This window comes from Leptonychotes weddellii, chromosome 3 (assembly GCF_054177405.1).
Source record: "Leptonychotes weddellii isolate Sample4059 chromosome 3, ASM5417740v2, whole genome shotgun sequence".
Taxonomy (NCBI): Eukaryota; Metazoa; Chordata; class Mammalia; order Carnivora; family Phocidae; genus Leptonychotes; species Leptonychotes weddellii.
In genome coordinates this window covers 175,158,932-175,180,829 of record NC_138371.1, presented here as the reverse complement: position 1 = coordinate 175,180,829, position 21,898 = coordinate 175,158,932, and the positions used below count along the sequence as shown (strand labels likewise).

At 48.6% G+C, this 21,898-nt stretch overlaps 1 long non-coding RNA gene across 4 annotated transcripts in view; it reads right to left on the bottom strand.

Annotated features, from left to right (window-relative positions):
* Positions 1-21,898, bottom strand: part of LOC145720834 (uncharacterized) — a 187,834-nt gene that overhangs the window by 55,614 nt on the left and 110,322 nt on the right. The window contains exon 1 of one of the 4 annotated variants that reach the window (XR_014144045.1): positions 4,065-4,134. The exons of the other annotated variants lie outside the window; for them this stretch is intronic. This is a non-coding gene — a long non-coding RNA (uncharacterized LOC145720834). Of the gene's footprint in view, positions 1-4,064; positions 4,135-21,898 lie in introns of those variants that run through there. 4 annotated transcript variants of the gene reach the window in all.

Here is a 21,898-nt window from a genome sequence, read left to right as displayed (position 1 = left end):
GGGGGCGTCGGCGCCCCTCCCCTCGGCGCCCGCCTGCCCGCGGTGGCCCGCGGCGGCCGCTGCGCCGTCCCGCCTGTCCTCCCGGGGGCGCGTGCGGCCCAGAGCCGAGGCCGGGCTGGAAGAGCCCCCCGCCTTGTAGGACCCGCCAAAGTCGTGCTCAAGTCCGTGGATCCGCACAGCTGACCTGACGGCGCCAGAGCCTTGGAGTTTGAGGAGAAAATGCCGGCGCCTCTAAAATGCGGATGGGCTTTTTTAGGAGGCCACCTGAGTCGCCTTTTCTGCTGTTTTAATCCGAATGACTTCACAGTGTGTTTTTTATGTACTTTTTATATTTCTGCAACACCTCCCACCCCCTGGCAAATTTTGTCTTACTCCTTGGCTTAACTACCTCACTCAGCGCAACAGTCTCCTTCAAGATAAATATACTGCATTGTGATTCATCCTTGTCTTATTTTGTCAGTAATTACCACAAAATTAAATAGGTCACTGGTAAAGTTTCATTTACACAAACCCCCATAATTAACAGTTTGAATACACCTTGTTACACTGTCCAAAAGTTGTAATTTTCTAACGCGTGTAGGTTTTTATTGGTAAAGAATGCTTGTGTCCCATGTGATAATAAGAACACAAAGCACCTCCTCTGACAGTAGGTGTGTTTGGTTTTCTAAGCTCCTGTAAAGACTCATCAAAGATCAAACTTTCCGGGATGGGGGGAGCTTCCTAACCATTCAAATTAAAATTTGTAGAATGTGAAGATCTGAGAATACAGGACCTCTGCTTGAGCTAACTTCTAAAGCCAAAGTCCTTGGGAGAGGCAAGCAGCCCCTGCAGGTGAACGCACACACGGCCAGCAGGCTCTGGCTGCCGAGGTTCCTTTCTGCAGAGCTGAGAACCGCTCTTTCAAGCCGCGGCAGCGACCCCGCCGGGTCCAGGCGAGGCCAGGTGAGCCGGTGACCAGGGGCGTTTGCAGGAAAGAGCTGCGGGGAGCAGGAGAGAGCCCTGTATCACATTCTCTCATTAGCCCCACATAGAAAAGGCATCACTCACAAGAGGAGACAAGTCATAAGGAATTTCTAATGAAAAGAAATAAAGTGAAATCAGAGATGCTTTTTCTTACAGGCCATCCCTGTTATTGCAAATTAGATTAGCTACACAGGCTTCAATATCAACATGACACGGGGTTCACAGGAGTGAAAGGACCATCCACTCCAATCTCTCCTTTCATCGAAGCGTCTCACATAAATTACATCTTGTCCTTTAATACACTTTTCAGTGAGATTAAAACATCACTTTGACACAATTTCAAGCCTTTCAGTTTCGTGTGTTGCTTACTCCAGAAAACTGCAAACACAGAAGTAGGTCCGCTGAGATCTTCCAGCCGTGGAATTGGGCTCCAAAGCTCGCCCCACTGCCTTGCGCTCTGACCTAAGAGAGGCCCGCTGGCTGCACTGGAATGCTGGTTATCTTACCTGGCGGGGACAGACACCAGCTGTCCTCAGAGGGGAAATCCGATTTCCCTCCTGCGGGGTGAAGGCCCGGAGCCGACCTGGCCGTATGGGCCTTTCTGGAGAGCACACTTGTATTATTCATTTGTCATTATTTGGGGGTGGCAGCCTTTGGACAGGAGGGATGGGGAAGGACCTGCAGCAACCCCAGAGCATCCCCAGGGATGCCCCTTCCCCACAGGACGCTAACTAACGTGGGGAGCAGGCCCCATGAAAATGAGATGGAGGAGGTTTCGCAGATCAGAGAGAGAAACAGCCTCGTTTTAGAGCACCTTTGAACCTTAAATCTTGTGGGCAGTGAGGAAAAAGTGAGTGAACATAGTTGACGGCAAAACCAGCTAAAGGAAGATCCCACCTTTCCAACCATCTGCGGGCGCTGTCTCTCCTTTCAGGGACTGCCTGCTCCTGGACTGGCACCCACCGCTCTGGGGAGTGGCCCCAAAAGGACAAAGGCCCCACCGGGCAGCAGAGGAGGGGTACTCAGGTTGAAGGGTACGAAGTCTATGCTTGCTTTATATTTTGACTAAAATTGTGTTCAACCCTCAGAACACACAGCCACATTTGCTCCTGGGGGAGAGGCTACTTACTGCCCACCTTCCCAGGTAGACTGGGTCCTCTGCCAGTGAGCAGGTAGGCTGCCACCTGGAGCAGAGCCCCAGCACCTCCTTCTGCTGGCGGGCTGGGAGCCCGTGGGCAGCAACTCTAGCAGCCCACAGTTGGCCCGGGTCCTCGGAGGGAGGCCTCGCCCTTTCGAGCCCAATCCTGTCCCCCATCCCCCAGCCCCTGACCTGCCGACTCCCACGCCTGGCTCGGACTTTTGCTCCATCCTGTCCAGTAATAAAAAGGGCCAGAACTCAAGGCCACCTGGACGTTTTCTGTCGCTTTCAGGGAGCATGCTTGGCGTTCTCTGTGTCCGAAAATGCTCAGGCCCAGCTACCCGGCCTGCCTCGCCCTTCCGGGAGAGACGCTGCTCCGAGAAGGAACCCTGTGGGAGTACCGAGGGGCGGTGGGGTGGGGCGGTATTCCTTGCCCTGTGGATCCCGGCCTTAACCGTGGGTCCTCAGCCACAGTAGGGTGTGTCTGGGACAGTGGCCGGCGCAGGGCGCTTCTCTGCTGCCACTTCGCTAGCCCCGAGCTGGGTGGGGAAGGCGCCTAGGGAACAAGACCATGGTCCTGGGGTAGATCAGAGCAGGACCCCTCCTTTCCCAACTCCAGCGTAAGGAAAGACCCCGACCTGGCCGCCTGGACAACACCGCTGCGGTGGTCAGGGCTTTGGGGGTCCCTTGCGCTAACTGGGGGTGCCATCAGGGCAGGCCCCTTCCCCCTCGCGCGCGCCCTTGCCCTTCACAAAGGGGCTTCCAGGACGCCAGCCCCTCGCGCTCCGGGAAATCAATGCGGTAAAGCGGGCTTTTAATGGGTTCATTGACTGGCGGCCGCTATCGTGCTCAAACACCTGTTTCTTGCAGCCTGAGGCAGCCAGCCCCGTTCTGTTCCCGGTCGATGGCTGCCAGGCCGGCCCCGTCCGGTCCGTCCATTCCAGCACCGGCCCCAGACGAAAATCCATTTCACCTTTGAAACTTCGCGACCTTTCCTCTCCGCGGGCGGCTCAAACCTGGGAAATAGGGGCGGAAGCGGGCGGCGGACCCGCGCGGGTGGGGAGGCTCCCGGCTGTGCGCTTGGAGGACCCAGGCCTGCGCCGCGTAGTACCGACCGAGATGCCGAGCGGGAGCGATTTCGCAGGAGGAGGGAGGAAGCGCCGAGGGGGCCTGGGCGCCCGCGTCGGGGTCACCTCCACCGCTCAGCAGGCGGGGCTTTGGGGGACCCCGGACCCCACCTCGGGGCGCGCTCCCCTAGCCGGCGGGATCTAGGCGTTGGCCACGCCCGCGGGGTTCGCGGCCAGGCGCCGGGTGGGTCCGGGCGTTCGCCGCAGGTCAAGGGCTCTCTGTCATTGGCGTGTGTGTGTGCGTGTGTGTGTGTGTATTAACACAGTCAAGACCGTGGTCAAAGTTAAATTGATTCTTTGCCCAAAACACCTCTCACTAAATGGCACACGCTCTACATGTTCATTTTTAAAATGTACTTTGCACGGGCGGATTTCGTTCTCGGCGCCGCCGGGAGCGCACAACCGAGAGCGCGAGCCAGCAGCGCCAAGGGCGAGGGCGCGGAGCCGCGAGAAGGGGGCCGCCGCCGCCGCAGGTCTCCCGCAAATAGCTGGCCCCACCGTCCTCCGCCCTCCCCAAAAAAGGGCGACCCAGAGAGAAAGAAGTCTCGGTCCATTGGGCGGCGGCCAATCCCAAAAGCCGAGAAGGAGGGAGGAGGGAACGTACAGAGTAGAAAATGACAAATGCCCCCCCCACCCCCCCACCCCCCCGGCTCGAGAATAGCCCGCCGCGGTCACCACGGCTACCCACCTGTTCTCTACCGGGGACGGAAGCCGCGGGGACACAGTACACGCCTTTCGGGAAGTCGCCGTGGAGACACCGCGCCCCTCCCCGCGCCTTTCACGCCCCCTCCCCAGCCTCGTGCGGCCAGCCGCCCCGCGCAAGTTCAGGCACTTACAGTGAGTTCCTCCTCCGGCGCCAGCGGGTCCCCGCGCTCCGCCCGCCGCACCTGCCGGCCCTGCGCCTCGGGCCCGGGTGGCCCGCCCGCTCCGCGCGCGACGCGCCGCTGCCCGGGGACCCCCGCCGGCCGGCTCCCGGCGGCGCCCGCACCGCAGACGCGGCGCCACGCGCACGCACACTCACACGCGCACACACGCTCCCCGCTCGCACACTCGCTGCACACGCACACGCGGCTCGCCCGCCTCGCGCACACCCTCCCAGACACACACGCTGCGGGCGAGAGAGACAAGAAAATGAAATTTATTATTGATAGGGAAGACTTTAAAGACAATTTCAAGTTATTGTTTCTCTCTGGAAAAAGGGGGATCCCTGCACATAATGAAACGTCTTTTGTGTGGCGCCGAACAATACCAAACAAGTATTCTAATAAATAGCCACTTTTTTGTTCCTACTCGACAGTGAATAGAATTGAGCAGTTGGTTCGCGAGCAGCTGCGACGCCGTTTTGAGCGGGAGGTGGAGCCGCGCCCCCCCGCGCCCCTGCGCCGCGCCCCCGCGCCACTGTCCCCCCCCCCGCCCCTGGCCGCCCGCGCGCCCCTCGTCCTAGGCCCCATCCCTCGGCGCCTCACCCCACCCGGTCCCGGCCTGGCCTCAAAGTCGGGCTCAGCAAAACTGCAATGACCCGAACCCTTTTCTCCCCGCGCCTCCGCCCCGGGCGCTCGGAAGTCTTTGCCCCTCTCCCCATAAAATAGATGTCACTCCCGTCATCACGCAGGCTTCTGATTTTCGCCTCCAACTGCTCTCCAGCCTCTGAGTGGGAGGATGTCAGGCCCCACCCGCAGTGCGGAGTCCCCTCGGCCGTGTCCTAGGGTTATCAGCGCCGCCCCCTGCTCCCATCCCGCCAAGCCCCAGCTCCAGGCTCGCTCCTCTAGGGGACGGAGCTTCAGCTTTGTTCTCCCGCCCTCCCGGGGGACACCTTGGCCTTGTCCACCCCCCTTCCCTCTCCTATGCACTTCTATGCCCTCCGCACCCCCCAGCTGCTGAACGGAAGACAATGCCTAAGGATTAGTGTTGGGGACACAAAACTCTCCAGGTAAAAAGTGGCCACGGCCAGGCGGCCTGGCGTTTAGGCTCCGCGGCGGCTGGTGGGGAGCCCTCTGCAGGCAGAGTCCCCGGCCACCCCTTTGGAGGACCCAGCCGCTCTCCCGCCACCGGCCGGGCAGAGGAGGAGGACGTCTGAGAAGATTCCTGGGCTGGAGCCACAACTCTGTCTGCGCACCCCTCCCCCCACTTCCTCCTCTCTTCTCTGTCCTCTCTTTTCAGTGCTCTCTGTCTCTCTGTGTCTCTGTCTTCCCTCTACCCCATCCCTCTTCTCTCTCTTCTGTGCTTTCTCTCTCTCTCCAACTGTGTAAAGATGTCAGCACTTGGGACTTAAAACCAGCACCCTCTGATCCTCTCTGGAAATGTATCAAAAGCTAACTGTCTCTCTGAAAATGATGACCCCACATTTTGCCCAAAGGACTGATGATCCCCTCCCACCAGAAGGAAAGCTCTCTACCATTTAAAAAAATAAAGAGGTACAAATATAGCGCATAGGAACATCTCATGTGCTTGCTGGCCCCCTCCTGTTCCAGGGAGCAGGACATGTGTACTTATCTATCTATCTTGGACAAATGCAGGATAATTTTTTTTTCATTGCTTGCAGCTGCAGTTTTCAGGAGATCCTTCTCTGTCTGGCTCTAATTGTGGAGACAAAAACCCCACATGACTTTTACTCAATGGACCTTAATCTAGAGAAACACTATGTCATTTGCAAATTATTTCTTAATCGGACTAAGCTACTGAGAAGTGCAGGGAGAGGAGGCAGTGTTTTGGAAATCGAGGAACAGCTCAGATGTTAGCTGGGATACTCTTCCCAGCAGATCGCTTTCCCCAAAAGGCACATTGGTGTAACTGTCAAGTGCAAAATAAGGCAGGTAGGTTGCTTTACTGGGGACTTTTTTTTTTTTTTTTGAAATCTACTTTTGAGAAACTGTGTTGCCTTGAAGTTTAAAGCAATTTAGTTCTGTCATCTGAGATATCAGTGACAACAGGAAGAGAGAGTTTGGTCCTTGACATTTTTTTAAAAACCAGGTTTGTGCAGGAATCTGGTGGTGGGAAACAAGAAGGCACGTTGGAATTGGACGGATTCCAGCAGACACCCTGAAAGCTTTTTCCTTTTGTACGGAAAATGGAAACATTTTGGAATCCAGATTTAAAACTTTGACTTATATTTTACATGTTAAATCACTGAAAGATTAGGTACAACACTGCATAAAGCTTCAAAACCTGCAAATATTTGAATGGTTTTTGTAAGCCGAGCAGCCGCCAGTCAGCTGGCTTTGACAGCCTGCCACAGTTTTGTCACTTAATAGTGGGTGTTAGGCTAAGTGCAAAACACTCTGGCAAACAGATGTCAAACCCGTATCTCCTCTCAATGGGGGCTGTGAAGTGGAGTTTGAACCTCCATCTCGGTCTGGCGCCTGGGCGCCCCCGTGTACGCGGGTGTGCAGCATCAGGACCGGGGGGCCGGGCACAGGCGACGCGGCCTCTGAATTCCGCAAGGGGACAGCAGGCTGGCGGTGCGGTCGCGGCCTGGGAAGGACTGGCGCAAGTGCCCGCACCCAACCCGGGCCTCCCCCGGCCTCCCCCTGCCCGGCCCTCCGCCCAAAACCCTTTGCAGATGCCCTCTCCCCAAAACCCTTTGCAGACGCCCGCGGGCACAGGCGACGGCGCGCGCAGCCCCGCGCTGCCCTCCGCCCGCAGTGCTCTGGAAGCTTCGCCCGGCACCCGGGCCACTGCCCAGGGAGCTGGGCCCCGCCGCAAGCCTGTCGCGAGGCCTCACGAGTGGGGCTGACCCGCTACCGCGGCGGAGCGGGCGCGGCCAAGGTCAGCCAGCTGTCGGCGGTGGCCGCCGGGCCGCCGCGAGGCCCCGAGCCACAAGCAGAGCGCGGGGGGCGCCCGCCGCACCCCCTGCGCACTGCCCCAGTCGGAGCGTCTGGGTGGGACAGGCTTCTCCTCCTTGTTGGTGCCGAAAGATGCTCGAGTCCTCGCTGCTTCGAGGAGCGCGGAGGCGCAAAGGAACCTCTTCTTTGTTCCGGCGCCCCGGGGCGGGCCTGGGGCTCTCCCCGCGTCTGCCAAGCAGGCTCTCCTCCCCAGAAGTCTGAACTGCCCCTCAGTCCGCGGGGACGCGGGCTCCTGAAGAACGACGCCTCCCGCTCCTTTCCTGCGGCTCCCGGAACCCTTTGTAGCTCTGGTCCCCGCGCGGTCACTACCTGGGCGTGGTTGCGGGGTCCTGTTCATTCCGCTCTCCCCCAAGTCCCGCAACGCAGTGAGAACACTTCCCTTTACTCCCGCAGAGCCTGAGGTCTCCCCCCAACTTCCCCAAATGTCTTCCCAAATTTTCACCTCTTGGTGATACCTAACTTGTACACAAAATGCGGATGTTTACAAGATCACAACCTAATTTATCAAGTAATGCATGTGTGACAATAGATTAATTGTTGATTTTTATAATATGGATCGCCTTTGACTCACTGCTTCCCCACATTCCTCCTTCCCTTTGTATAACCCTCCTGCCAGTTCTTCGGGTTTAGAACTTATTCTTGAAGCTGGAAGGTCAAAATGGAAAGTTTTGATTATACGACAAGATGTGATAAAAGGCAAATGTGTCAGTATGAAGATTAAAAAAAATTCTCAGGGCTTTCCCTTGAAGAAGGGAAGCTACTTCACTCTGCTTTCATACTCCCTCATGATAGGCATTTTAAAAATGACTAAGAGTCTAGGCTACTATCTACTTTATAATAAATAGAGTTCAAAAACACTAATCTTAATTTGTTTTACTATAAAGTCAGCCTGAGACTCATTCCTATTTTCCACAAATGCATACTCAGTTAATAAGTGCTTGAAATAAGACTCTTACTTGTTTCTCATATTCTCACTGATGGAATGGAATCAAAACGTATCTTGATGCCCTCCCCGCAAAACCCTTTTAAAATGTACGGAACAAATATTCTACTAGCATGGAACTTTTAGGAGAACTAAAGCTTCTCTGTGTCCATTTATTTTAATTATATTGTAATGGAAAGCCAAATATGTTAACTTATTAAAAGCAGTTTTCACAGGCCTCTAGGATTAATTAATTCTAAATGTACAAAAATGAAGATGCGAACATTTCACTTTCTGACCACAGTCCACTGTTTTCACATATAAAAGTATCCAGCCTACTGGGAACATAGCTGTAAGCATGAATACTGGAGCCTTCAGAACATTCCAGTGTCCTATCCCAAATCAACTGACTCAATCTCTTGAAAAACCTGTCAACATTCTCAAAAAGGACCCAAAGTGATTCCGATTATAACCCAGGGTTGAGAATCCCTGCTTAAACTAGTATTTCTAAGAAATTACTTAAAAATCCTTCAAGAAACCACATCTTCTTGTAATTATAATAAATGGTTTTCCAAGTTTAAGGGAGAATTATAATGTAAAACATTGACTACAGCCCATGGGGACAGGGCTGTATAGATCCCAACCGGCTGACGTGGACTATGGATGCATCCATGTTCCCATTTATATAGGGCGGGCCATGATGGAGCATCTCCCTATTATTCCACAGAATCCTAGCTGGTCTCCTGAAGTGCTTTCCGGAAAGCCAGGGGCTGGTGGGAGATGTTGAAACAGGTGTTGCTTCCACAGGCAGCCCTGCCTCAGCACGGGGGATACTTGACTTTGAGTCGTAAGGTGGCACTAGGCAAGAGGCAGGTCCTTACTGAACAGACTTATTAAGAGATAAAAGGTGTGTGTCTTGCGAGCGAAGGACAAGTTACGTTTGCTGTGACAGGTGGGCGGTGTCTGCTGCAGCCTGGGCCCACCAGAAGGAGTTCATACGGGAGAAAGGGCGGGGGAAGGACACTGCGGAGGAGCCTGGAGGGTGGAGACAGGCAGGCAGGCGGTGGGAGAGGGCGGCTTCCTTCCAAGGGTGGCCCTGGCACTGCGGGGGGGGGGGGTGGGCTTCCAGAATCTCCGCAGTGGTCTCCACATTGTTAGGATTCATCCCCTCACAAAAATTATTTAAGTCCTATCTACCCACTCTTGGTTAAAGATAATAATGTCACTCTCACGGTGATATTTTTCTATGCCATGTATCCAAGCAGTTAGACTGAACCACCTTGTGAGCAATAAAAGAATGAATTCTGCTGATTTGCCAAATTTCCATATTCATGTTTACCTGGACATAAGCTTCCTTGTCCCAGTCTCTCCTAACAGGCAACCCTCACAGCAAAGCAGGTGCTATTAGAATGGATTCCACGAGTTGCTGAACAAAAAGAGAACTGGAATATCAAAATACACTCTAAATCAGAGCTGAAAAGGGCCGATATTGCATTTGATGCCAGACCTTTAACATAGTGGTACAGGTGTATTATTGGAAGACCTCGCCGAAGGGTCAAACATGATCAGCGGAGAACTTGGGTAATTGTCCTTAAAAGGAGGAGAAGTATGGTGGACTCACACACGTAAATGAATAAAGAGCTTCCTCTCTAAGAATGTATATATGAATATATGTATGAATAAAGGATCTTCTCAGTTACTAATTAACTCGTAATGGAAACACATGATCTTCGAAAAGCTAAAATGACTCTGGAAAGTTGCTAGTATTTATGGCCCCTGTCTGCTTCTCAGGTGACGTGCACACGAGTAGTCTAGACAAAGCTTTCCGGCTTTTGAATCGCTGCTTGGGGGGATGGTGGGGCACAGGTGGGGCGGAGGTGGTCCTTCCTCCGTGAAGGGATCCTGACACGAGCATTAGTGCAAGCCCACCTGCGCTGGAGCCTGGCTTTATTCTGCTGTTTTATGGTGTGTGACCTTGAGCAAGTTACTTACCTTCTCCAGTTCTGTCCCCTCGTCTGTAGAGTGGAGATATTAACTCCTACCTTATGGGATTATCGGGCCAACTAAGTGATGTCGTCAATGCAGAGGCACCTGAGACCCAGGGCTCAACACCTCAGCATACCATTCCTTCAGAGCCCTCTCATGTGGTGTTCCTGGCACCGCGGAGCGAGGGTGGAGCGAGGTCAGGCCCAGCCACGTCCATCGTCACTCCAGGAAGAGCCCCGCGGTCTGGCCAATGCCACACGCTCGCTCCAGGGGCTGCCCCTTGTCTCCTCCCAGCCAGAGGCTTCTGTTTTCAAGAACCCGGGACTCTGTTCACGGCGACATGTCACTGTTTTCGTCTGAAAACCTAAGGTGAACTCTCCTTTCTCAGAGATGTTTTTGACATAGCGGTCTGTAATAACAACTTAGCACGGCGTCACATGCTGTCTAGTAACCAAATTGGCTTTTCCGGGGAAACAGTGACCGAATCTTAAACTTCATATTCCCTCTGCCATTAAAGGCGTATTTGGTGACTTGACTTAAGATTCAGTTGGAATAGTCACGGTGGCCCCTATTTCATATATTATAGGCTTTGGATCTTACTCCTTCTTTGTTGGGGAAATTTTTTTTTTTTTTTTTTTTTTTTAGAACTCTGTTCATCCATTTCACAAATATTTACTGATCTCCTGCTGTGTGCCGGGCCCTGCGTACCTGACCCTGAACCTGGTCTTTGTCCTCACGGGGTGAGCAGTCCCGCTGTGGAGAGCAGGTGCACAGATGGGACTGAGGGGGACTTCCGGTGTTTCTCGGGGACCGGCTGCTCTGTCGGCCTCTGATGCTCCTCCTTTTCCTTGGGTCTGTACTTCCTGGAGCCTTTTTTTGCTTTGGTTTGAGTTTTGTTTCTGGTGATATATTTCTTTTCCTCCCTTCCTTTTAGGTCCATGATCATGCGGTGAAGGTGAGGCTTCCTTGGAAAAACAGTTGATAGGACTTTTCTCTGATTCTGAATCTACATGATGCCAAAACCCCTGAACAATTCAGCCTAATATAAGGTTGTCACATGGGAGCTCAACCTGTCTGGGATCTCAATTCTCTGAGCTTCCAAGTAAGGCAGCGGGATTCCATAGTGTCTGTATCTCTTTTCTAGAGCTAACGCTTTAGGATTCCAGAATTGAGTAATGGAACAGTTTGTCATGATTGAAACCTCTAGGGTTTAATTTCTTCATCTGGAAAGTGGGTACGAAAGAGTTAGTCTCACAGGAGCATTAGTGTTCGAAGAGGGATTCAGAAGCGTCTAGAGATCAATGCTTATTATCACCGAGAATTTCTGCTCTCACCCATCCGTGGGGCAGTGCGGGGACAGATGAGCAGGGGGCACAGTGCTAGCCCTCTCGAGATAAGTACTTCTTGCTATTTGAATTTTGCTGCTCTGGCAGAGTACTGAGTATTAGGAACTCAAAGAGTGATTTCATAAAGAAAAAAAAGTGTAGTTTACACCAAAATGGAATAAACCCCCTTTTGAGTAACAACAATCTGCATAAATGCTTTAAGAAAGCCTATAATTATGATAAAAATGTTGCTCAAAGTTAAAATTATGAAGCAATCAAGATTTATAAACAGTCTCTCATCGACTTTTAATCATTCTTTCTTTTTTATATACAAACTGTACACAATATATGTTTGCAATATATCATACTATACATTTTATTTTCAGTAATTTAGCAGAGTGAAACACATGTGAGGTGACACTGAGAAGCTAGGTTATACATGCACGTGATTACGGGCATATAGCTCCCTACAGCGCGCACACACACAGACGTTTACGCATCTTTTCGGCTAGTATCTTAAACAGACAAGATGCAGGCTTTTACCATATCAGAATATCTTTTAAATTTTAATTAATCAAGCTCCTTTTACAAATTTGAAAAAGCATCATAGGCATATGAATATTAACTTCTTTTTGCCAAGAAGAAAATATTTAAGTCGCCAGATGACTGAGGTCAAAATTGATCAGACTGACCAATATTTGTCCATATTGTGCAAAAACTGCCTCATTTGAGTTGATGGAAATAACAAGCAATTTGGTAACCCTGTGAAGGGCTGACCTAAAATATGAGTTCGTAGATGCTGTGTTTGATATAAAAATGATATAATGATATAAAAATGTTTAAGCTGAAATTGAGGAGTGACACCTTAGGATAACCTTGACAGCAATAGATGTTTATTAATTGGCTTTTTTTTCTTTTTTTTTGTCAGGGGTCCAAAGAAGATTGTGGAAATGTTTCTGATAATTGTGAGAGTGATTTTCCTGTGGGCCCTCCTTGTCTCCTCTGACACTTCTTCATCCCTAATATCTTTGTCTTAGCACTTATGCTCTGGAGTACCAGCCCGATGCATGCAACTCTGCTCCTTCACCCAGGTGGTCCTCGTTACACCAAACTAAACCCGTAAGAGCCCAAAGAACTAGCTTATAAAATCCAGAGGACTTTTAGGCAGGATCTCGTCATCTAGACATTGGAAAGGCAAAGATTAACTACTGAAACTTTATGGTCTCAACAGATACTGACCTATAGCACATTGACTGTTTGAAGGCAAACATCTGTAGCTAGTCTTCACATTCTCTGAAAGCTGTGTTTTTTCTTGCTACTCTTGGAAGACTCAGCCATGGCGGACGTATTAAGCACTAGGGAGGGGTTTGTTACTTACATTTAGGAACACTACTGCTGAACCTGACCCTGCTCAGAACATTTCAGTGCTGCTCCCTTCTTCTGAAGCTAGAATCTCATATTGTTAACAAGGCCCCATTGACCTTTCCAGCATCATCTTCGACTGCGTCCCCAGGCACTGATGCCCAGCCCTTGGACCTCCTCCCAGAATCTTTTCTTGGTTCTCATAAGCTCTTTCATCCCTGACACATCTTCCCTCAAATTTGTGTCTGGCCCACTTATCACTCAAGTCACTTGCTTAAAGAGGCCTTTCCCCCAGTCTAAATTAGGGCACTCTGTTACATTTTAAACACAGAACATCTATCACAATTTTAACTATGAATTTATTTCTGTGGTTATTTGTTTAATATCCATTTTTTCCCATAGATTGTAAACTTCATGAGGGCAAAGATCATGTCATTTGTTCAACCGTGTATTTCTAATGCCTAGCACACTGTAGATACTCAATAGATATTTATTGGATAGGTAACCATAAATGATAATGGGCAGCTGCCTATGATGGAGATTGTCCTCCAGCCACAAATAACTGCAAAATATCATAAAATATATGAGGCAAATGCTTTCCAGCAGCAGGTGCCAGGCATCACAAGATCATGATCGTTAATAGAAGGATACTCACAAGGTGAGCTCATGCCCTTGCTGTCTGCCTGGGGACCATTTACTGGACATGGTGTAGAGGGCTGGAAGACAAAGAGATCATGGTGGTCCCTCTGAGTTGAGGAAGCAGTAATCAGAGCTCTGGGTACCCGAAACAGCTGGACTCTGTGGGGTAAAACACCAGAGAGGAGAGAATCATGCCATGAGAGAGCCCCAAAAGTCCTTGTGGGGGTCTCCCATGAGTGTGTGGCTGAGGGCCTGGCTGTCCATGCACAAGGCAAGACTAGCCAAGGCTTATCAGATGGAAGCTGGTAAGGGATTGAGAGTAAAACAGAAAACTGGAGGATGAGCCATGCAGATGCTGTCAGAGCTCCAGGCCTACTGGCAGGGGGTGGGATTGGGAGGGGGGACTCTTATTAACATCATTAACACTGTGGAATTCAGATGAGACACCAGATAGATTCCCTTAGGAGTTAGGAACACCTGCTTGTGTAAGATTTTCTCTGGTCTAGCCCCAACAAAACCGAATACCAAGCTCTGTAAAGATGCACAAGGGAAATAAATATAGGTTGCAGGTTAAGTCTGGCCAAGTTAGAGGGCCTTGGGAAACACTGGACCTCCACAGATATGCACCAACAAAGCATGAAGACTGACAGGGACTCCACAGTGGCTACTTGTAAACCTCTGGTCTTTAACTCCAGCAATCGTTCAACTCTTGGGGTTATCTTCTCTGATCCAGTTTATATTCCATTCAATTGTTATGATCACTGCCTTGAAAATACTCTCAACCTCCTGGCTCCATTCTTACTTCACTAACTCCACTATGGCCAAACCACAAGCTAAGTTAAATGAACCCTCCACATTCCATTCCTCCAAATGAACAGCTGAATGCGGCTGGAGAAAAACAAAAACAATTAAAAAAATTGGTAGATATATTGGGAAACAGGAAAATGAGCTCCACGGTCAAGAGAAAAAGCAGTCAATAGAAACCAACCCTGAGATGGCCCAGATATCGCACTCAGCAAAGATTTTAAAAGGAGCTTTTATATGTTCAAAGACTTGAAGGAAAATATGATCTTAATAAGCAGATTGGGAAACTCAGCAAAGAATTGGGAATTATAAGCAAGAAACAAATGAAAGTTATGAATCTTAAAAGTATAGTAACTGCAATGAAAAATCCATTAGGTAAGCTTGACAGCAGGTAGGAAATGTCAGAACAAAGAGTAACTAATTTGAAGACATTAGCAAATAGTGTTCAATCTGAAGAACAGAGAGAAAAACATTGAAGAAACATAAACACAGCCTTGGGGACCTATGGACATTATCAACCAGTCTATCCTACATGTAACTGGAGGCCAGAGGAGAAGAAAGTGATTTTTTTTTTTAAAGATTTTATTTATTCATTTGAGAGAGAGAGAGAGAAGCATGAGCACGGGGAGGGGCAGAGGGAGAAGAAGAAGCAGATTCCCTCTGAGCAGGGAGCCTGATGTGGGACTTGAGCCCAGGACCCTGAGATCATGACCTGAGCCGAAGGCAGCCGCTTAACCGACTGAGCCACCCAGGCACCCCGAAGCAAGTGATACTGAGGTATGAACATTTTTTTTGAGGAAATAATGGCCAAATACCTGCTTAATTTGATGAAAAACATGATTTACAGTCCATGAAGTTCATCAAACTCCAAGCAAGATAAATGTAAAAACAACCATACTAAGCACATCATAGTTAAACTGCTACAAAGATAAAGGGAAAATCTTGAAATTAGCTGGAGAAAAAAGACTCCTGTACAGGGGTATAAATTGATTCCCCATGAAATACAACAGAGAACAGAAAACAAAGGAGGGACGTCTCTAAAATTATGAAAGAATCCCCCACAACCCAAATTACCAATCCATAGCAATTTCATACGAAGCAAACCTATCTTTCAAAAGGAGACTGTAAAAAGACATTTTCACGTCAGTGAAAGCAGAGAGGATTCACAGCTAGCAGACTTACACTTCCACAAATGCTAAAAGATGCTCTTGATGATGAAAGGACATGGTACCAGGTGGAAATCGGCATCAACAGGAAGAAATGAAGAGCAAAAAACATGTAAAATAAGATTGCTTTGTTTCTTCCCATAAATTTGCTTAAAAGATAACTAAGTGTTTAAACAGTAAGTCTGCGACTTCAGAATTAGTATGGCGTTAACACATCCATGTAGACAGTGACTCCATATCCTTGGCTTCATTAATTCCAACAAGTTCATGTTTGTTTACAAATAAAGGGAAAAAAGGAAACAAAACACAATGTTGAGAATGATAATGTTTGATCACAAAGTGAGCCAAAGTGGGGGCACCTGGGTGGCTCCGTGGGTCAAGCGTCTGCCTTCAGCTCAGGTCATGATCTCAGGGTCCTGGGATCAATTCCTGTGTGGGGCTTCCTGCTCAGGGGGAAGTTTGCTTCTCCCTCTTCCTCTGCCCTCCCCCTGCTTGTGCTCTCTCTCTCTCTCTGGCAAATCAATCAATCAATCAATCAATCAATCTATCTATCTTTTTTAAGAGAGAGAGCGAGAAAGAGCACAAGTAGGGGGAGTGTCAGGCAGAGGGAGAATCAGGCTCTTCGCTGAGCAGGGAGCCCGATGTGGGACTCTATCCCAGGACCCCGGGATCATGACCTGAGCCGAAGGCAGAAGCTTAACTGACTGAACCACCCAGGCATCCCTAAATAAATAAAATCTTAAAAACAAAAACAAAAAACAAAACAAAGTGAACCAAAGCATTGGGAGTTCATGAACTTTCAGAATATTTTGCCAACAGAGAGTTTTTAACTCACTCTTAAGAAATCTCTTAAAGATGAAATGCCTGTTACCTTCCAGTGAGAAACTAGGCTACGTTGAGGAATTATTGTGTTCTTTTAAAATACAACAAATAGCCGACCTCTACTGTATTGTTAGCTTGTTTCTCTGCCTGTTTCTTGCTCTCCTCAAGAGTCCTTGTTTCATGAAAGATAAGGGACAGAATGTTGGGTGAGGAACCTGGTCCATTTTTACAACTGAGATTTGTTTGCAACATACATTGATTATTATTTTTCATATTGCTGCCCAAGGGCATTTAGAATCATATTTCCTCAGGAGAGGTTCATGGGGAGACTTTAGAACTGAATAGTTACTTGACTCTGGATATCTATACATAATGATAAAATAGATGCGTTTCTTTGGGGAATAAAAAAAGGAAGAGGGAGTGCCAGGGTGGCTCAGTCAGTTAAGCATCTGACTCTTGATTTCAGCTCAGGTCATGATCTCAGGGTCGTAAGATCAAGCCCTGAGTCAGGCTCTGTGCTCAGCAAGGACTCCGCTTGAGATTCTCTCCGTCTGCCTTTCCCCTGCTCTCTCTCTCTCTCTAAAATAAATAAATAAATCTTAAAAAAAGGAAGAGCCAAGCATCCATGTAAGACTTGTTATTTAGTCGTTCTTTCCTCCCCTCTTCTGTCCCTCCTTCTCTCTCTCTCTCTATCCCTTCTGTCTGTCTGTCCCTTTCTTTCCTTCTTACTTTCTCTGTCACTGGATATTGACCATGTATTATTTTTTAAATAGTAGATGATTTTCTGTTTGGGGTATGAGTCCTCTATTTTAAGTGAATTACACTCTGAAATAAAGAGAGCATGCTGTATCCCATTGAACTTAGTTTTTAGAAAAAAGAAATACTTCCATTCATTAGGATAAATACGGTATTGCCTACGAAGACACCTGGTTTCCATTTTTTCCCCATTTTTTCTTGTAACTTGACATAAAAATACATTTTTGTCTTACTGTCTTCATAGGCTTAAAGGTACAATGTTCTGTTTGTCTGTCTCCCTCTTCTGATAACAGATACACTTACCGAGGTCTTTTCTTTGAAGCTCCATAGGATGTTCTCTCAAAAACTGAAGTTCTGCATATCAATAAAAAAATCTGAAAAAAATGTGTTTCACATGCCAACTTGATAGTCATTTGCAGTGCTAGAAAATACTATTCAAAGAGCAATGCTAAGCTAAGTCTTATCTAACTTTGTAGACAAATTTATTTATATTTAAAAATAACTAGAAGGGACGCCTGGATGGCTCAGTCGTTAAGCGTCCGCCTTCGGTTCGGGTCATGATCCCGGAATCCTGGGATCGAGCCCTGCACTGGGCTCCCTGCTTGGCGGGAAGCCTGCTTCTCCCTCTCCCACTCCCCCTCCTTGTGTTCCCTCTCTTGCTGTCTCTCTCTCTCTCAAATAAATAAAATCTTTAAAAAATAAAAATAAAAATAACTAGAATATTATTGAACATTTTTTACTGGTACTATTACTGCATTTTTTCTTATATCTCCTATATGTTTTTCAAGGACTATGTTTCTGAACTTTGAGTCCTAAAAAGAAAATAGCCCATGACCAGCAGCATGAGCATAACCTGTGAGTTTGACAGAAATGCAGAATCTCAGGTACCACTGAAACAGGATCTGCATTTTAAAAGGATCCCAAGAAGTGCCCCAGGTTTCAGATTTGCCTTTTAGGTTGATGTTTACTAGAACAGTTTTAGAGAAAAACAAGGTTGTGTACTTGTTTGAGGGAGCCTCATGCAATCAATCCCTAAAGAGAAGGTAATGAGAACTTTTAATTATTGTTTTTGATACTTTACTAAGATTTGTGTTTATATCCAGTATTTTACCAAAAAAAAGTTCATTGTTTTATATTTGGAAATCATGATAAAAGGTGCATTCTAATGTTTCTGAAAGACTGCTCACGAGTTATTTGGGGTTAGACTACTGTGAATCTTAGCTTAGCATCTAAGTACGTGATCACCTAATGTCTGCTTCCTTATCATCATCCCATGCTGCTTCGTGCTTGCTAAAATATAAACTAGTTTCAATGATTTAAAAAGTCGGAGCTTGCTTTTCATCCTATATACTTTCTAAAATAAATGCACACTTGTGTTATAACTCCTCCATCATTTCGACACCGAGAGAGAGTGAAGGAAAATTGAAAGGAAGTGAATATCCATGAAATGCCGTGATGGGTTGAGAAGCAGAGAACTGGGGGTTACAGCTAAAGACTAGGGACAATCAGCCTCTAAATTAATTTTGCCTCTCTTCTCTCTGGATTTCTTAAGCCATTATTTACAAGCTGTCAAATTTTATGGTTGAAGTAATTTGTATAAAATATGCAGTGAAAGCATATTTTATCCATTGATTTCTGGGCTGTTCTCGGTATGCCACTCATCTCCCGAAGAACTCTTTCCTGCTTGCACAAAACAGATTAAAATATCAGTTTTCTATCCTGTCTTTAATGCAGAGATAAAGAGAACGGGCTATGAAGTTAGGCAGGCCTGGGTTTAAATTGTAGCCCTGCCCTTGGTTAATTGTGTGTTCTCGGTCAAGTTATTCTATGTCTCTGGACCACAATTTCTTCATTTAAAAGTGTAGATAATAATGGTGTAACATCCAAGATAGTTGCAGTGACACTGGATGAATTAATACATGTGAAGGTCTATCACTTGGAAAATTTTAAAGGGTTTCGAGAGGATTTTTTTAATGGAAATTTTTATAAGTGCAGCTTTCTCTCTACTTGAGATTTTATTGAGGGACCTGCCACTTCCAGCGATGGCAGACTGGGCAGCTTCCTACCAGGGCGGCTGTGTGCGTGTGTGTGTGTTCGAATATAATTTGCAAATTCTAAAAGCAAATATAATAATATATGTTTATAATATACATAATTATATTCAAATACGATTTGCAAATTATAATGACAAATATAATAATACATACTAACTATATAATTTAGTCTATCCCACAAAGGAAAACCCATAAAGCTGGGCAAAATGTAAAACAAGCAAAATCCCTTTTTTTTTTTTTTTTTTTTACAGCACCAGAGAATTAGTAGGCTAGTGAGAGATTACTGGACCAAATCTGGGAGAGGACTGGAGCCCAGAGACAGACTCTGGCACGTCGGGCCTTTTTGGATCCTCTAGGCATTGACTGGATGGAAAGAGGGACTGAAGACTGAAGTGTGTTTTTGGTGGCCTCACAGAGCCAAGGGCAAGGGTTGGAATTTGGGGCCTACCAGATGGAAGACTTTGCTAGAGCACCCCCACCGTGAGCTGGCATCCCCACAGGACCCACCACCGGACGGAGGACGAGGTCAGCAGCTTGCCACGTATCCACCAGGTGGCCAGGAAGCCTCGGGGCTCCACCTTGGTGTAAGGTGGTCCCAAACCGCTACCCACCGCCCCCTCCGCAGTGAGCTCCAGGAGCAAATAAAATCTTTCCTAAAGGAAGGTAACATCACCCTAGGCCTCCAGCGATTTCCTCAAAGAGCACTGTGTCCAGTCACAGTCGAAGACCAGCAGGCTTGAAGGCACAGCAGGATGTGGGAAGGAGCGGGGCCCAGGACGCCAGAGGCAGAACCAGAGTGACTCCACTTACTGGAAGGGTTAGGTGGGCGTCTATGGTGATTATGTTTACTCTGTTGTCAGAGAGGAAGCCCGGCTGAAAGCAAGGGGCGGGGAATTGGCAGCTATAAAAAGTGAAATAGAAATTTTTAAAAATTGAGAAGAAAAAATGACAAGTCAATTAAGAACTCACTGGATAGATTTAAGACCAAATCAGACAGAGCGTGAGAGAAAACTAGTGATGGGTTTAGAAGGATATCCAAACATGAGCACGGACAGACAGACAGGCAGAAACGCCCAAGTAAAGGGCAGGGACAGAGAGCACCCTGTGTGCGAGTGTGAGACACAGAAGAAAGAAGAGACAGTGTGAGACACAGTGGCGCACATTTTGGCAGAGCTGAGATGTGACATCCACGCGGAGGGTGCAGAGAGCCGGTGAGCTCTGGACAGCATGAGCTGAGGGCCAGCGTCGCAGGGCCTGTCCCCGGGGACACTGCCAAGACCAAAGACAGACAGAACTGAGAAGCAGCCAGGGGAAGAAGCACCCGCTGCCTGGACGGTCTTTCTGACGACCCCAGCGGACACCAGGAGATAGTGGGGAGATGCTTGGACGCCCCCAGCTCCGACCGACGGGGCGGACGGGGCCTGCAGGCAGGGCCTTCCCCAGCATTTCCAGAGCGGTCAGGCAATCACGTGGTCAGCGGAATCTGAAAACCCATGTAGCCTGGGAATTTTTTTATTGACCTTCACAAAACCTTAAGTGATCTATCAACATGAGATAAAACTGGAGGATGAGAGAAAAGCAAGTGACTACTTCATTCTACCGCTCTGAATAATAGTCGTTCTCGTATGTTCCCTTCTAACCCCGGTTCATATGTACGGAGTTCCTCCCGGTGGTAGGAACGCTGAACCCCCCATCGGGGAGGCGGGGCGACTTCCTGGTCTCCCCTGCAGGGGGGCTGAGGCCGCAGGCCTGTGAGTGTCCTGGGGCCGCCTTCACGAACACCAGTGGACAGCTCAGAACAGCAGACATTTATTCATGGTTCTGGGGGCCAGCCAGGCCCTGCTCCTCTGAGCCCCTGGGTGGTGGCGGCGATGGTGACTCGTGGCAGCTCTCAGCCCGAGGTACACCCGGCAGTCTCTGCCTCCACTATCACACGGTGTCCTTCCCTCTGTGCGCGTCTGTGTCTCTTGTCTTCTTCTACGGACCCCGTCATATTGGGTCAGGGCCCCTCTAAGCCAGTATCACCTCATCTTACCTAATTATAGCTTTAAAGGCCTATTTCCAAATAGGGTCACATTGGGGTGCTGAGAGCTAGCCATCAACGTGGCTTTTTAGTGGGGATGCAATTCACCCCACAACAGAGGTTAAGCCAGGAAAGGCGGCATCAACCGAGCCCGGGAGGTGAGGACCGTGCTGTGACAGGCCGTGGGCAGGGCCGGGGACGGCTGTGCCCCCGCCTGCCCTCACCCTCCCCTGCAGACTTCAAGGGTGGCCACGCAGGTCGTCCTTTCCCTGCTTCCTGAAGGAGGCTTCTTGTCGGGCTCCAGGACTGCTAAACTGGGGTCTCACGGATCCACTTCTCAGGAAACAATACAGTGTGCTGATTTCCTATGTTTTTGTCCAATCCCACCGTTTGTCCAACAGGAAGTATATTTTCCCCCTGGCATAAATTAACCTCCTCCGTGTTCACGGCGCTAAGGATCCGGTGGGACTTTGGTAGGGGTTTAGCACACTCTGTTGAACCCACAGGCCTTCCTGACGACACAGCTGGGAAAATCAGCAGTCTCACTGGCCGTCAAAGGACAAGGATTTGGTCTTTCTTAAAAGGTTAAAGGTGTGAACACAGCAAAAGATTAAATGTCTTTCCAACCAACAGTTGTGCATTTTAGCCCAAGGCGAGTATGCTCTGTTTCCACGCACATTCTATAGTTTGTTTGAGATTTACATTTCCTTTCGCATGCAAAAGCGAGCACTTGTCAATTACCCACTGAGGGGGTGCTGTGATAGAGCGGTTATTTCTCAATAATCGCCTGAATAAAAACCACTTATGCAAAACGCCGTTTCTGATGCGTGTGTGCAAAGCAGGTAGCAGGCTTGGCGAGGAGCGCTGGAGGCAGCCTCTCTCCCAGCCTCCAGCTTTTAGTCTTTGCTTAATGGGACTAGGTTTGCATCAGGATAATTTTAGTTGCATATCAAAGTCATTTAGGTGCGG